Source organism: Somniosus microcephalus, chromosome 8, assembly GCF_052327205.1.
Source record: "Somniosus microcephalus isolate GS21.2 chromosome 8, FLI_Smic_1.0, whole genome shotgun sequence".
Taxonomy (NCBI): Eukaryota; Metazoa; Chordata; class Chondrichthyes; order Squaliformes; family Somniosidae; genus Somniosus; species Somniosus microcephalus.
Genome location: NC_140994.1, coordinates 157583322 through 157600378, shown reverse-complemented (window position 1 = coordinate 157600378; position 17057 = coordinate 157583322). Strand labels below are relative to the sequence as shown.

General features: G+C 47.1%; 1 protein-coding gene across 2 annotated transcripts in view; it reads right to left on the bottom strand.

The window, feature by feature from the left end:
* The window catches only part of sncb (synuclein, beta), a 122331-nt gene that overhangs the window by 28537 nt on the left and 76737 nt on the right, over positions 1-17057 (bottom strand). The gene's annotated exons all lie outside the window — the stretch shown is intronic.

Below are 17057 nucleotides of genomic sequence, written 5' to 3'. Positions count from 1 at the left end.
GACTGAGGGGTGACCTGATAGAGGTCTTAAAGATTATGAAAGGTTTGATATGGTAGACATAGGGGGAGAAATTCGGTTGTTAGCGCCACCGATTAATGCCTAAAGAGGCCGAGAAGTGGGGCGCTAGCCAATTTCCGGGCGGGCGCAGGGCGCCTAGCTCCTCACCCCATATTGAGCATGCATTTAGCGCCGGTGCTAAATCTTAGCGCCCGCTCATGGGCGCAGGCTGATTATGACGTCATTTGAGTGTGCAACGCCTTTTGGGCGCCCCGGACCGGAAATTCAGTGGCGCCCCCCTCCGTAACGCCTGGCGCTAATAGTGACAGCTTACCTGGACCTTACCAAGTCGCTCTCGGCCTGGAAGAGCGTTATTTAAAGGGGACTGGTGTGGTTTAAAAGCGGCAGCCATTTTTGGAGCACAACTTCCTCAAGAGCTACAAAGAGTTGCTGAGCTGCACACTGAGAGCCATTTGACCACTGAGCCAGCGCAGGCAGACGATCTTCAGCCTTCTGACCATCACCTTGCTGTTGGTGAGCCTTGACAACGGGGAACCTTCCTGTGGGCACTTATTATGGGGGCTGCATTGGAGGGGAATGTCCTGCTGCTGAATCATCTGGAAAGGGCACTGAGACGCTGGGAGATGGGGTGGGCATGGCCAGATGGAGGAGGGCCAGCAGACGTCACCACAGCAGACCTTACGCTGGCAGGGTTTTCTGACAGCAGTTTTCCTACATGAACATGCCGGAGGAGCAGTGTGTCAGAAGGCTGTGATTTAGAAAGGAGGTGGTGACTGAGCTGTGCCAGCTGCTTCAGCCAGATCTGCAGCCTCAGATAAGGTGCAGGACATCTCTGTCGGTAGCTGAGAAGATGCCTGCTGGCCTGAACTTCTACGCGAGCGGCTCTTCTCAGGCTGCACATCAGAGGCTGATCAGAAGTAGCTTCTAGGCCCCTCTCACGGAATGCTTGCTGCCATTCCAAGACCAGGAATGGAACCGGTCTGATACCCCCAAGCCTGTGAAGGGCAAGATGCATGTAAATAGCAGACATGGCCATTGTAAATGAAGAAAGTGTTTCATTACACAAAATGTGGTTCCTTCAAACATGAGAAAGCTATGGCAACAGAAAGCAAGACTAATACACTGACACATAACTGCCTCTCACACCCGGGAGACTGTCCAAAATATAAATCACATTCCGACCGTCTTCCTTGGCCTTGATTCCACTGCGCCAACCAAAGCATCCAATGCCCCATCAGTGAGGCGTTCCGCCCTCTGCCTCACCCTTTCCATGTCTTGCTAGGCTGGTGCGCCACAGGTAGGCTCCCACCGCTTTGAAGGCCTACAAGGCAGTGAGTGTGTCTGGTGATGCCAATTGACCTGCCTCTTTAAGAGCTGGCCGGCGCCAGTGTGTCTCAGGGAAAGTGATTATTGACAGCACCCTCGCTGCGCCCCGCTGCCGCGAAATTGGGTTGCGCCGCCGGGTTAGCGCCTTAAGAGTAGCGTGCAGCACCTGATTTAGCACCGCAATCACCTTTAGGAGCGCTGCAACCCAATATCACGCTAGGTGGCGCTAAATTGCGCCTGGCGCTAAACTTTGCGCATCGCCAGGACTAGTGCCCCAAACGCGGCTATACCGAATTTCTAGGCCATAGAGAAAATGTTTCCACTTGCGGTAAAGACCAGAACTAGGGACCATACATATATGATAGTCACTAATAAATCCAATAGGGAATTCGGGAGAAACTTCTCCACCCAGAGAGTGGCCAGAATGTGGAACGTCCTACCACAGGGAGTAGTCGAGGTGAACAGCACAGATGCATTCAAGGGGAAGCTAGACAAGCACAGGAGGGAGAAAGGAAGACCTATATCAGGTCACCCCTTTTCAATGGCTTTTTGGAAATCCAAATATATTATGTTTACTGAATTACCCTTATCTACATTTCTGGTACATATTCAAAGAATTCAATAAGGTTGGTCAAGCATGGCCTTCCCTTTTGGACTCTATGCTGACTGCTCTTTATTGTATTTTCAGTTTCTAGATGTTTTTCTATTACATCTTTGATTAAGGATTCCATTATCTTTCCTACCAGTGGCATTAAGCTAATTGGTCCCTGGCCTTGTCCTATCTCCCTTTTTATATATAGGAATCACTTTATTTGTCTGCCAGTTCTCTGGCACTATTCCTTTTTCTAGTAAATTTTTATATATATGCATTAGTGCCTCTGCTATCTCTTCCCTAACCTCTCTTAAATTTTGTGGATGCACTCCACCTGGACCAGGGGTTTTATCCTCTCTAAGTTTGATTAGTTTACCAATTATCACCCCCTTCCTATCTTAAATGTCTCATTATCCTTTTTGAGCTCTTCTTCTACTGTCATGTCCACCATGTTAGTTTCCCTGGTAAATACCGAGGCAAAATAATTATTTAATATTTCTGCCATTTCGCTGTCATTACCTGTGTGTTTATCTTGGTGGCTGTTAGATCCGTGATTCTGAGAGTATGATGTTTTTCAATAACCACACGGATGCTGTAACTTAACAATCAACAGGTATTTACTGCAGGAGGGTAGTCTCAAGACTGGGGGTACAGAGGCATGCGCAAGGCTTATATACAGGTGTGGTCACTGCCGGTACTACAGTATACAGGAGCTGTAAAAGTAGTTCTGTCTTAAAGGTACATACACTACAATTCCTCCCCTTTTAGATTAGTAGTACCCCTAATATTCAAATAACAATTAACACTTTAACATGTACATTAAACAACAATAGTCCATTTATAGATTCAGTCTTCGGGGCGGCTTCCTGATCCTTTCGGGATAGCGCCTTTCCTGAGGTACTTGTTCTTGGTGTGGAGGTGATTCTGGCCCCTTTTCATTGGGTAGTTCATCGGTTTCCACTGCTACTGGTTCTGAGGTAGATGCTACTGGTATGTAGAGTTCATCCCCAGGTACTCAAGACATGGGGTTGACTCGTTCCTGTGACGCTAAGATCTGATCGATGTGGCGTCTCACAATGTTCTCCCCGACATCCACTGTGTACATTAATGGCCCCTGCCTTGTGCATATCGTTCCGGGTTGCCATTTCTCTGTTCGGTAGTCGCGGGCCAAGACTGGTTGTCCTACATTGAAGCTCCTTGTCGGCTTCTCATTGATGTGCTGGAATTGTTTATCCTCAACATTTCTTCGCACATTTGGTCTGAGCAAGTCCAGACGAGATCTCAACCTTCGGTTAAAGAACATCATGGCGGGGGTCTGGTTGGTAACGGCATATGTCGCGTTTCAGTAGGCTAATAAGAAATTGTCCACCTTATGCTGTAGTGGAATTTCATCGTCACCCATGGCCTTTATCGCCTTCTTAAAGGTTTGTACGAACCTCTCAGCCAATCCATTTGTGGCTGGATGATACGGGGTGGATGTGTAATGCCTTACCCCATTCCTTCTCATAAATTTTCGAAACTCTTCGGACATAAACTGTGGTCCATTATCAGAGCAAATCTGCTCTGGCAAGCCGTTTCTGGCAAATATGGTCTGTAGGACTGCAATCGTTTTCTCTGTAGTGGTTGAGGACATTTTTATCACCTCAGGCCATTTTGAATGAGCATCCACTGCTATTAAGAACATTGAGTCCATGAATGGACCAGCGAAATCAATATGCACCCGTTGCCATGGAGAGGAGGGCCACTCCCATGGGTGTAGAGGGGCATGTGGTGGTGCATTTTGGACCTTCTGGCATCCTGAGCAGCTCTTGGTTAGGTCTTCGATTTGTTGATCGATTCCCGGCCACCACACATAAGCCCTAGCAAGGCTTTTCATTTTCACTCCCCCCAGATGACCTTCATGTAGCTCATTTAGCACTCTCTCCCTTAACTTGGGTGGAATCACCACTCTGGATCCACACATCACTGTCCCCTGGCATACTGACAGCTGTTCTCTTCTGGATGAGAATGCTGGCAACAGTGAGTCGCCATGTGTTGGCCATCCCCTCACCGTCAAATCATATACCCGAGACAGCGTCGGATCATTGCGGGTCTCCTTCTCTATATCCGCGTTCGTTACTGGCAATCGTTCAATTATTGACGAATAAACTATCTCGATAGGGTCCACTGCTGGTTCTTCCTCCACAGTAGGCAGTGGCAGGCGCGATAGCCCATCAGCGTTTCCATGCTGTTTCGTGCCTTTATATTCTATTTCATATTGATTCGCCCCTAGAAACAGGGACCATCTTTGTAACCGTTGTGCAGTCATCACTGGAACGCCCTTCTTAGGATTAAAGGTGGAGACAAGTGGTTGGTGGTCAGTCAGCAAGGTGAACTTCTGCCCATGCAGATAGTGGTTGAATTTTTTTACTCCCCATACTAGGCTGAGGGCCTCCCTGTCAATCTGGGCGTAGTTGCGTTCGGCTGAGGTTAGTGACCGAGACGCAAAGGCTACTGGCCTCTCCAACCCATCTGGGAATTTGTGTGACAGCACCGCTCCAATACCATAGGGTGATGCATCACATGCCAAATGAATTGGTAGTGCTGGGTTGAAATGGGCCAACACCTCTTTTGATGTGATCAATTCTTTACACTTCTGGAAAGCTCGTCTACGTTCGTCATTCCACTTCCATGGTACCCCTGTTTGCAGTAGGGTGTTCAGTGGGTGTAATACCGTCGACAAATTTGGTAAGAACTTGTGGCAGTAGTTTACCAGCCCGAGGAACGACCTCAGTTGTGACACATTTTCCGGTGCTGGAGCCTTGACTACTGCCTCAATCTTATCAGGGGACTTATGTAACCCCTCTTCATCGATGACGGGCCATAATATGAGATCTGTTTCTGGAAAATCTCGCACTTGTGGCGATTAGCTCGTAGCCCATACTCCTTTAATCTGGTGAGCACCTTCTCCAAGTTGGTGAGGTGATCACTGTCATTTTCGCCTGTGACCAGGATGTCGTCCAAATAACACTGGGTCCCTGGAATCCCTTGCAGGACTTGATCCATTGCCCTTTGCCAAATAGCCGGAGCCGATGCTACCCCGAACACCAGCCGGTTGTATTGATAGAGACCTTTATGAGTGTTAGTTGTAAGGTATTGTTTCGAAGCTTCTTCTACCTCCATTTGCAAGTACGCCTGGGCTAGATCAATTTTGGTGAAGCGTTTACCTCCAGATAGCGAGGCGAAAATATCCTCAATTCGTGGAAGCGGATATTGTACCGTGTGAAGGACTGGGTTCACTGTCACCTTAAAATCCCCACAGATGCGGACCTTCTTTGGTTCCCCAGGCGTATTACTCAACGACCTCTTTATTACAGGAACGATGGGTGTAGCCCACTTGCTCCAGTCTACTTTGGACAGTACTCCTGAACGTTCCAACCCTTCCAGCTCTGCTTCAACAGCTGGTCTGATTGCATAAGGCACTGGTCTGGTCTTAAGAAACTTTGGGCTTTCATTTTCCTCTATTTTAATTGTTGCTGTTATGCCTTTTAGTGTTCCGAGTCCCTCCTGGAACACTTCTTTTGCGTCAGTTAGCATTTTTGACAGTCGTCCAGGTGTGACGTCATCATCCTTTTTGGCCTCAACCTTCAGTGTCTGTATGGAATGCCAATCTAATTGTATCTTCCGGATCCATTCACGTCCTAGCAGTGGTGGTCCTCCAGCTGGCAATACATATATATCCATTTTAGGTATTTCCTGGCCTTTATATATCACTTTCACCCTTATTTTTCCTTTGGGGTAGACTTTTTGCCCTGTGTATGTCTTCAAGACAATCTCTGTAGCTTTCAAGGGTATATGTGAAAATAGCCGCTTGTAGTCCCTTTGGTTTATGACTGTTAGGGCTGATCCTATGTCCAATTCCATTTTCACTTGGACTCCGTGTAACCCAGATAGTCTGGTGATCCTCCATTTTGGTTACCTTATGTAGTTTCAGACAACCCAGCTCCTTGCTTCCAGAGTCTGTGTCACTTTTCTGTTCGTCTGAACTACTGTCCATCACCTGGTGTACCTTTTTGTACTTCTCCTGTGGAGATTTCTTACTGTTGGTTTTCTTCCCAGACCTGCAGACTCTTGCTATGTGTCCTGCTTTTCCACACTGTCTGCACACTTGGTCCTTGAACCAACAATCCTTCTGGTCATGTGTTGTTCTGCCGCAGCAATAGCACTTCCCTGTTCCATAGGACATTTCATTGGTGCCATATTCTTGCGGTCTCCGTTGTATCTCTGCAGCGCCCCTTGTGGCTGCTTCGTGTGATACTGCCATACTGAAAGCCTTGTCCAGCGTAAGATCCTTTTCTGATAGAAGCCGTTTCTGGGTTCCTTCACTTTGCAGCCCACACACAAACTTGTCCCTTAACGTATCTGCTAGTCCCGCTCCAAACTGGCAGTGTTTCGATAGCTTGCGCAGTTCCGTTAGGTACTCAGCATTGCTTTCGTCTTTGTGTTGGTTCCTTTTATGGAACTTAAATCGTTCTGCTATCAGCAGCGGTGTGGGGTTTAAGTGGTCCTGTAGGATTTCTACTATGCTTTCGAAATTCTTGTTCACAGGCTTCTCTGGGGTTATTAGGTTTCGCAGTAACCCATAAGTTTTTGCACCCATGGAATTTAATGAAACCAGTGCTTTCCTAGCATCTGGCACTTCATTCGCCCTGCAGTACACCTCAATACGTTCCACATATGTTGCCCAATCTTCGACTTCATTGTCAAACGTAGAGATACTGCCACTCTTCGGCATCCCTGGGTGTGATTTAACTGTCAAAAATGGCGTCTCCCATGCTTCCCCTTCTTCTCCGCTTGCACAAAATGGCGTCTCCCGCGCTTTCCTTCCTTCCCACGCTCGCCCTTCTTCTCTGCTACGGCTTCTAAAAATGGCGTCTCCTGCGCTCTTCCTTCTTCTCCGCGGCTCAATGGCTTCTCCCGTGCTCTCCCTTCTTCTCCCCGCGGACACTGTTGAGCCCTTGAGCCCTGGCCATGCTCTGCGCATTTTTTTTTTTTCCGTTTCCGCCGCTCGGTCCTGAACCCGGCTGTTGCTTTACCCTCTCTCTCTCCGTTTTTTTTTGTTTTTTTTTCTCGACGCCGCTCGGTTTTCAACCCCCGGCTGCGCCCTGTGCGCTTCACCCTCTATCTTACCCCGTCGATGCTGTGCGGCTTTCTCTCCGCCGTCGGTCGGCTCCAGCCGCCGCTGTCCGGGAAGGGTCTGCGCTGTACCTGTCATCAGTCTCTTGCTGATCGTCGTGGCTGGGGAACCAAGCCTCCCCTGCGATGTTCACTCTCTGCCTGATGACTGGGCGGTTGCTCGTGGTCGACGCCCGTGTTTCTGGCCTCGGCTTTCTTCCACCGCCCTCCCGGAGCGAATCCTCGAAGGGAAATGCAGAGTTGTAGGTAGATTCGAATTGACACTCGTCGCCACTGTTAGATCCGTGATTCTGAGAGTATGATGTTTTTCAATAACCACATGGATGCTGTAACTTAACAATCAACAGGTATTTACTGGAGGAGGGTAGTCTCAAGACTGGGGGTACAGAGGCATGCGCAAGGCTTATATACAGGTGTGGTCACTGCCGGTACTACAGTATACAGGAGTTGTAATAGTAGTTCTGTCTTAAAGGTACATACACTACAGTGGCCCTATCCCTGTCCTGATTTTTCTCTTGTTATTTATGTGTCTGTAGAATACTTTACTATTTATTTTTATATTCCTTGATAATTTAATTTAGTAGTTCCTCTTTGCCTTCCTAATTGCTTTTTTGACTTCTTTCCTAACCTTTTCGTATTCCCTTTTGGCATCCTCTCCTTTGTTGTCTATGTATTTAGTGTATGCTTTTTTCCTTAGTTTCAATTTTGCCCTTAATTCTTTATTCATCTATTTAGTTCAGTTCTGTTTAGATGGCGAGTGAAATCAATGAACATCAACTTGCCTATCAATTCCCCTCTCCTTTTGGGAGATGCTTCAATTCTATTCACCATCACCCGTCTCTAGATTTAAAAAAAAGTAAACTATGCCCATATGTATATATTCAGCAGTACTTGTTTGGTCAGTTGTCTCCTGTTGGATACAGCTCTATGGGTGCTGGTCTACCTCCAACGCATCATCCAAGTCTTCACGCTTCATGTATCAGCCTAGACAGAGAGTACTGACAGGCTTTCAACCTATTGATTGCGGCAGCCTTATCCTGTCCTCAGCTGTAGCCCACCCAATTGCACTGTCCTTCAGAGTTCACTAGATAGTAAGCAGGAGACCTGACGAAATCTTTAAAAAAATTAATTCTCAGTATGTGGGCACAGTTGGCAAGGCCAGCATTGAATGCCCATCTGTAATTGCCCTTGAGAAGGTGGTGGTGGTCCTTCTGTCAAGGCTTGATACGATTGAGTGGCTTGTTACACCACTTCAGAGGACAGTTAAGAGTCAACCATATTAGTGTGGGGCTCAAGTCACACATAGACCAGATTGGGTAAGGATGACAGATTTCCTCCCCTAAAGAACATTAATGAATAAGCTCTGCATCCATTAATATAAAACTATCTTCAATATGTACTATTCCACTGTGTCCATGGATCACTGTCTCTCTTTATCATCTACCTCATCAACTTTGACACTACTTTGAGTCCAACATCTCTCCTCTGCAGTCTACCTCCATTGCATTACACTCTTCTGGTTTTGCTATACCTGTCACAACAAAGACATAATGCTCCCAATGGCTTCTCCTCCTCTGCCTCCAAGATAACCTCCAGAAAGAAGAGATGCCATGGCTCTTTCCTTGGCCCCATTCTCTTCCTCGCTTGGCCATATCATGCAGAAGTACAGGGTCAGTTTTCACACATTGACTGATGCCAGTCAGCTCTATATCACTGACTTTTCCATCAATGCAAAACCTGCGAGTATATTCCTCAGGTTGCCTGTCTGACATTAAGGCCAGCAATTCCTGAAGCTTTAATCATAGAATCATACAGCACAGGAGGCCATTCGGCCCATTGTGCCTGTGCCATCTCTTTGAACGAGCTATCCAAGAAGTCCCACACCCCTGCTCTTTCCCTGTAGTCCAGCAAAATTCTCCTTTTCAAGTATATATCCAGTTCACTTTTGAAAGTTACTATTGGATCTGCTTTCACCACCTGTTCAGGTAGACCAGTCCAGATACATTAAAAAAAATGCTCCACATTTCCACCCTGAATTTTTGGCCAATTATCTTAAGTCTGTGTTCATTGGTTACTGATCCTCCTGCCATTGGAAATCCCTATCTACTATCACAACCCCTCATCATTTTGAACAACTCTATAAAATTTCCCCTTAACCTTCCCTGCTTTAAAGGAGAAAAAATAAAGTTTCTCTAATCTCTCCACATAACTGAAGTCTCTCATCCCTGGTACCATTCTAGTAAATCTCCTCTGCGCCCTCTCCAAAGCTTTGACATCCTTCCTAAAGTGTGTCCAATTCTGGGCACCACAATACTCTAGCTGAGGCCGAACCAGTGATTTATAAAAGTTTACCATAACTTCCTTGCTTTTGTATGGCATGCCTTAAGGTTGACAAAACCAAAGCTATCTTTTTCATTTCCCATCACCCATGTGTATCAACCTCCTTGGTTGTCAGCTCAGGCCAGGTGAAAAGGCACAAAACTTCAGCATACTGTCAAGTCAAGGTCCCTTCCCTATGTTCTTTATGTTTCCAAGTCTGCTGCCTTGTGCCTCTGCCCCACCACCAAAATCCTAGTCCACGCTTTTATCTTGAGGCTCGATTGCTCAAAGGCTCTGCTAGCCAGCCTCCAGTTTTGTTAAATTGCAACTCATTCAAAATGCTGCGGTTTGCATCATTGCCCACACAAAGACCTGTACTCCCATCACACCTTTCCAAGCTTCACTCATTCCCCATGCTCCAGCAAATTGAGGCAGCTTCATCCTCAATTGCAAATGCTTGCATGGCTTCACCCTATCTTAAGTGATCTCGTCCAGCCATATACCCTCCACTCTTTTTCCTTCACTCCTTCCCCATGATCATTGTTGGCCACTCAAACACTAGGCTGTAATTGCATATATAACTCAAAGTATTACATAAAATAAGGGCAGAATTCATGATTTTAGAATGCATGAAATAAATCTGCATACCTTGGGCCAATTATCCTCCACCATCTGAAGACTACACTTGATCTTGAGCAAGATATCAAATTTGCTATGTATATCACACAATCTTTATTTGGACATCAACACTATGGCTGGAATTTTCTGAGGGATCAGTGGCAGGTTGGGTGGGAAATTTGATTTTTTTGACAGCGGGTCAGGATCCCGCTGACAAGCCGCTGCAGCACAACTTTCCCAATGGCGTGTGCGTGATCTCTGATCCGACCTGAACTGCAGAGGCAGGTGACCCAATTAAACCAATTATTGGGTTGTTGACAGACACTTAAAAATGTTTTTAACCTTACCTTTTAACTTTAACTGCTTGCCCACGAGGTCCACGGTGCTCTAGGACCACATCTGTGAACCTGAGGTGGGAGTTGAATGGCCATTGCTTCAGCTGAATACTTGACAGCATCAAATGTACAGTAAAAATTCCGACTTGACAGATCATCATTTTCCTCAGGCAGAAGCTGTTGCTCAGCCCATTTCCAGCACAGATTCTGCAGGCTGCAAGTGTTTCCAGCAAAGTCTCCATCCAATGTCACCTCATTGGAAGAGCTCTCTCACCATTGACAATGCTTCTGTCATCTCCACCTGAACTGCCATCTATTCCATCAACATGGGTGCCCTTTATACTGTTTCACCTTGGTCCTCAGTATCCAACCACGTTCAGACCCAATACCAGCAGCATCAGGCACACCAGCAACACCAACAACAACACCAACCTTCTCCGCAATCACCTGATGCTGCACTGGACAGAGGGCATCAGCACCCGACCACATTGCTGCCTGGGAGGCCAAGGATGGCCTCACCATAACCAGAATTACTTCACTTGACACTGCATACCCTGGCTGCCACATGATGCGCCAGGTTGGCATCACCCTACACCAACACCATAAAGCATCTCTACAATGTCCAAGCCATTCCTTTCACACTCCTCACCATTGCGGGGGGTACCGTTATGTCTCACCATTCACTGCATCTCACTAAGCCACTTCCAAAGGTGCACACAAATCTGTCCAAGAGTGCAAAGTGTTGAAAGTAAAGGTTTCAATATTTGACAGCACATTACCAGAAACTTTACATGAACATTGGCTAAAGCACCCAAGTGGCTACCCTTATGTGTTGTAAGTTGGTATGATTGCACTAGGATGAGGGTGAGTGTGAGGAGTGGCTAGTGAGATGGGGATATGATAATGTAGATAGAGAGGGATGGGTGGAGGTGCAAGGTAAGTTGGTGTGAGTAAGGATGTACAGGAGTAGGGTAGGGAAGGCAGAGTGATGGGGATGTGATGAGAGGCACAGGAGGATGAAGGTGAGTGTGGCTTTGTACAAACATTTTGTGCTCTAATGAGGTAATTGAAAGGTTTGCACCACTGCATGCAGGTCCTCCTGATGACACCCCTGCTTGTGACCGCATCTGCAATGTGCAACTAGGATGTCTTCCACCTATCAGAAGGGAAGAGGACCTCCCTGCGTGATCTGACTCCCTCCATAAGCATATGGAGGGAGTCATGGGACAGCCTGGGTGCAGCCCTGCGCCTCTGTGCAGTGCTTGTCAGTGTTTTCAGCATTTCAATGTTGTAGAACACTGACAGCACAAATGTCAAAAGAAAGTTGGCCATGGTCCCTTTGAAGAAACCAGCTGCAACGTGTCATGACTGACGTCACCAGACCTGCTTCAACTAATTGGACCGGGAAACGCGCTGGGCGGGCTTAACAAGCCCAATCAACGTAAGTTCATTTTCCAGAGCGGGCTGGAGCCAACAGCGGGGCTACAAATCGCCATCGACATTGCTCGCACCAGTCCCACCTGGGTGAGCAAAATCCCGGCCTGTGACTCAGTCAATCTGCAGGTACTTATTTCTACATCTAGATGGCGCTTCATGAACTCCAGAAGTTGCACATCCTCATATCTATACCTATAGCATCCACTATTCAGACAGCCACATCACAGCTCCAGGGCACTGCCAAACTTTGTAACATTCCTGCTGGGTAACACTAAGTTTGTAAAAACTACTCACAATTTTTTCACTTTCCTTCCATTAGTTCACCCCTTTCTATATTTAAGTAAATGATTCATGAAACTTGAGCATTTTTCTCACATTGATTCTGCAGGCTATTCCCACCACTCCTGTCACCCCACAGGACCCATTCATATCCTCTCTGGAGCTTCCTGCTCTGAGTATAGTGATGAGTTGATGGATCATGGAATGTTATACTACAGTTTTGCATCTTTTCTTACCCTGCAAGTTGCAGACCTTAGCTTGCAAATTATGTATTGTTTCAGGAGTTGAGGGCCAGGTGCCACATAATTTCACCCATGGGGAGAGGGACGATTGACATCTAAATAACCAAAGTTGCTCTCATACTGCATCTAAGGAGCAGTTAACATAAGAACATAAGAATTAGGATCAGGATTAGGCCATACGGCCCCTCAAGCCTGCTCCACCATTCAATAAGATCATGGCTGATCTTCAACCTCAACTCCACTTTCCATCAGGAATTGGGCGGCGTAGTAGAGGATTAAAAACAGATCACCTGTCAGCTTAGTCTGGAAAATATATAGAATAAACTAAAAAGGAAGCAAGTCAATTAAAATCACTAGACTATTGGAATAACATAAAACAGGGCTTCTGTCATATTGACTTCATTTCACATTGAAACTTTGCAAACCTTTCATCCAAAGATGTGCGGGTTAGGTTGATTGGCTATGATAAATTGACCCTTAGTGTTAGGGGGATTAAATTCGTGGGGTTACAAGGATAGGGTGGGATATTTGTTGGTGTAGGGGTTACGGGGATCGGGTGAGATATGTGTCGGTGCAGGCTCGATGGGCCGAAATGGCCTCTATCTGTACTGTGGGGTTTCTGTGATTCTGTGATTCTGTGATTCAGCCCCACAAAACAGGAAACTGAAATTCACATTAAGTAAATTAATGTAAGCATGCTGTACATTGGGGAATCTAACAGACCCGAGAGGCACATCCTGCCTCATCTGTGAAAAATCATTGTGAGCCTGTGTCAAATCTGACAAGATTTATACTCAGATTTTGTTGTGTAAATCCTGCTAAATCCTTATTGTTGGAGTAGGGAGCATTTTCTTTTGTAATCTTTAATCTTTTTGATATGAAATATATTATTCTACCCCAGACCATTTTGTATACCTCACGGAAAACTCCTGAACATTCCACAGAGCTGTCATTATCACTGAAATCAAATCCTGCTGACTTCCTGTTAATTCGGGTTCTCGTTAAATTTGTAGTTTATGGATCTCAATGATTACTGTTGTGGCTCTAATTCAATTCGCAGCAGAACATGTGAAATATAACAACATGTTATGTGGATTTCTCATATTTGCTGTTAGCACATTTTAATGTGGAAGAGCGCGTGGGCTTGGGTGCAGTTGGGGGATTAAAACCGGCGAAATTGACAGCATGTCACGAAGCCGGCTCCAACCTGCCAACTTCCGCATTTGACTCCAGCGCATTAGGCTGCCTGCATGCAACCCCCTCGGGAGAGATGCATTGTTAATTTCCATATGCTAATCTCTCAATTAGAGTGATATTGACACACTGATTTCACTTTAACGTCAGGTCCACAGGTTTCCTGGGCTTCCTGAAACTTGCCAGTGAAACCAAGGTGAGAACACAACAGCAATTGAGGGGGCTGAAGCAATCTCACTCAAAGATGGCAATAAATACTCAGTACTCACAACTGCTTTCTTACCTGTTAGTGGGAAAGGGGTTTGTTCACAGTACTTTTGCTGAGAGGTTACTTTTTACAATTTAGAGGTTTGCTCTATCACATAAGGATGGGTGCTGCTTATGCTGCCTTAGATTGGACCTCAGATGGGTACCAAGATGAACAGCACCAGCAACAGCACCCGCGGCAGCCTGCTGCTCACAGAACTGTAACTGCACAGCAGAGAGGGGACCAGCAGAGAGGGGACCAGCAGAGAGGTGCAGCTTGCAGGAGGCACTACCCATGAAACAGGGTCTACAGGCAGAGGCTCAGTTTCCTTGACATGTCTGAACACCAGTGTCTTGGGAGGCTAAGGGTGTCCTGTCAGGTATGCATAAGATTCCCGGACAGCTGCCATGATGCTTTTGTTCTGCGGCAGTCCAAGCTCCCTGATTTCTTCGCACCTGGAAGCAGATTTAATGGATGGCTGCTAGGTGACAAAGGATACCCACTACAAACTTGGCTCATGACACCCATCAGAAATATGACCACTGAGGCTAACAGCGCTACAATGAATGTCATATCACCACCAGATCTGTGATTGAACAGGCCATCGGCATGCTGAAGATGCGCTTCAGGTGCCTGGACAGATCTGAAGGCACCCTTCAGTATGCACCAGCCAGGGTCTCCAGAATGGTTGTGGTTTGCTGGCTCTGCACAACATTGCATAACAGTGAGGCTTGGACCTGCAGGAGGAACAAGGCGAAGAGCTCAGATCCTCCTCGGGCGATTTGGAGGGGGAGGAAGAAGAAGAAAAGGAGGAGGGGGATGATGGCAATGCACATTGCTGCTCACATTGCTGCCCAGGATGCCAGGGATGCCCTTATTAATACAAGGTTCACTTAGGTTGTACCAATGCATCCATGTCACCAGAAAATGCAACGACCACTCTTCCGCTCTCCCCCCACCCCCCCATGTCACTGACACAACGCTGTCCTGCAACCAACCAACCACCCCTTCAATATTCCCCATTGGTCCCCATCAATTCATGTTCTCACATTCATCATCAAACAAGTTAGAAGGCCACTTACCACCAAGCACCCAAGAATGGACAAGACGGGAAAGTGGTGAAAAAGAATAACATTTATGTGATCTGAATAAATAACAAAACCTTAGCAGCACAACATTTTATCAGATACCCATATGCATGCCCTTGTGCAAGTACAAAGCCTTACTCTACCTTTTTCTGCTACTCCTACATGGTGCAACCTGTGTGGCTTCAGCAGAGGTAGAGGCAGCTGCTCACATCCCTGCTCTGACCACTGAGATGCTCTTGGCCGATGTCCTCTGCATTTTGGAGCCCATGAGGGCCCCGCCAAAGACTACTCCACCTGCACCTGTGCAGGGATGGACTCGGCCATCGGGAGACGAGGCAGCATGTGGGCTGCTGACTGAGAGGTGGGCTGTGGGTGAGAAGTGGAAGCACTTTGAGCGAAGTCCCCACTTCTGTGACCACTTTCGTCATCATCCCTCTCATGGCCCCGCCGCCCTTCATTGTTACCACTGTGCTGGAGAACACTTGGGTGCAGATCAGAGCAGCCCTGTAAGGACAAGCCTAGGTTATCTGTCAACCTTTTTAAGGTAGCAGACATGTTGGCATCCGGAGTCTGCACAGTGGTGTTGAAGGCGTGCATCGACTCATTTGATTGGAGCGTATGGCAGTCCATGCCGCAGGCCAATCTATCCATGGAAGAACACATCCTCTCAGTGGCCTGTGACATCACCCCCCTTATGCTTAAGGTGGACTCCTCCAATTTCTCTGCAATTGTGTGAATTGCACTTTGAAGGTCTGTCAGTGCTTCGCATATTCTCTGCTGCTCCTCACTGATTCTCCTTTTCATTGACGGTCCCTGAGGTACAGCATCTGTGACCAGCTGAGCAGAGCTTGGAGAGGGCTGTGCCCTCCAATGCAGACTCTCCACAACTGTCCCTGTCTCCACCATCTGTTCTTGTTCACTTGTGAAGTGTGAGTCACCAGATGGAAACCCAAATATCTGCCTTACTGGTCCCACCGAAGTGCGAGTATCTGAGCTGGTGCATGGTCTGCATGAGTCCTGGGATAGTGCATCCCCAGAAGGACTCAGCTCCTCTGAGGAATTGTCCTCAGCAACCTCCACCGACCATTGCTGCACGCGTGAAGACCCTGTGGGAGATAAAAGACATGAATTAGTCAAGGTAAGAATATGTTGCAAGTTATTAATATGAAGCTGATCATAGTTCACTCGCTGTTGAAATCAAGTGCTGTATGACATGTGGGCGGCTTTGATTTATTTGCGTCACCAGGTGGGAGCTCCCCATCTCCCCATCTCCAATGGCCAGGGATGCCAAAACTCCACTGATTTCCAGCACCTCATCCTCTGCGCTTGTCAGCTGCGAGATGTTTGGAGGACCACCTCCAGTTCTCTCTCTCTCCCTGGTGTTCCATGCTCTCTTCTCCTGGAAGGAGGGAAAGAAGATACGTATGAGTGTAATGGCATGTGCTCATCCAGCGGATGGAGTGTATTTATTGAGGGTGACTATGAGGGAGAGGCATGACATTGCATAAGGAGGAGAGTGAGTGGAAGTGGTGGATGGATAGATGGGGATAGAAAGAGAAGGAGGGTTGCACCTGCAAGGTAAGTAGGTGTGAGGAGTGATGTACTGGAGTAGGCTTGACAAGGCAGAGTGAGGGGGTGGGGTGATGTGCACAGCAGGATGTAGGTTAACGTGCTACTGCAGTCATTTTTCCTGACCTGTTTAGGTCATTAAAGCGTTTTTTGCACTGAATCTAGGAGTGTGGCACCACGCTTCTTCTGCTGATCTCCTCCGCTACCTCCAACCACGCCTTCTTGGTCTCCAGAGTTGGCTATTTCCTCCCGTTGCTAGCAAAGAAATCATTCTCTCTGACTCCTCACAGCTCCACAGCAGCACATCCAAGGAGGTGTCACTGGAACGAGGTGCAGCCGTTACCTGTCTGGACTCCATTCTGGCACTTCCTTCTCTTTGGTTACCAACTCCAAACTACTTCAAATTGTATATTTGGAGTGTCCCTTTAAATACTGGACTTGAGATTGCATCATGTGGGATCACATCACGCTCACTGCCGTTGATTGAAAGGGAAACCCAGAAGTAAAATTATAATGCGGTGGCTGAGTTAAAAAGCTACTGACAGGCGTGCTGCGCTTCCGTTTTCCCGCGCGCTATCGGACACTACGCTCCGAGCGCGTCACAGAATTAAAATCGGG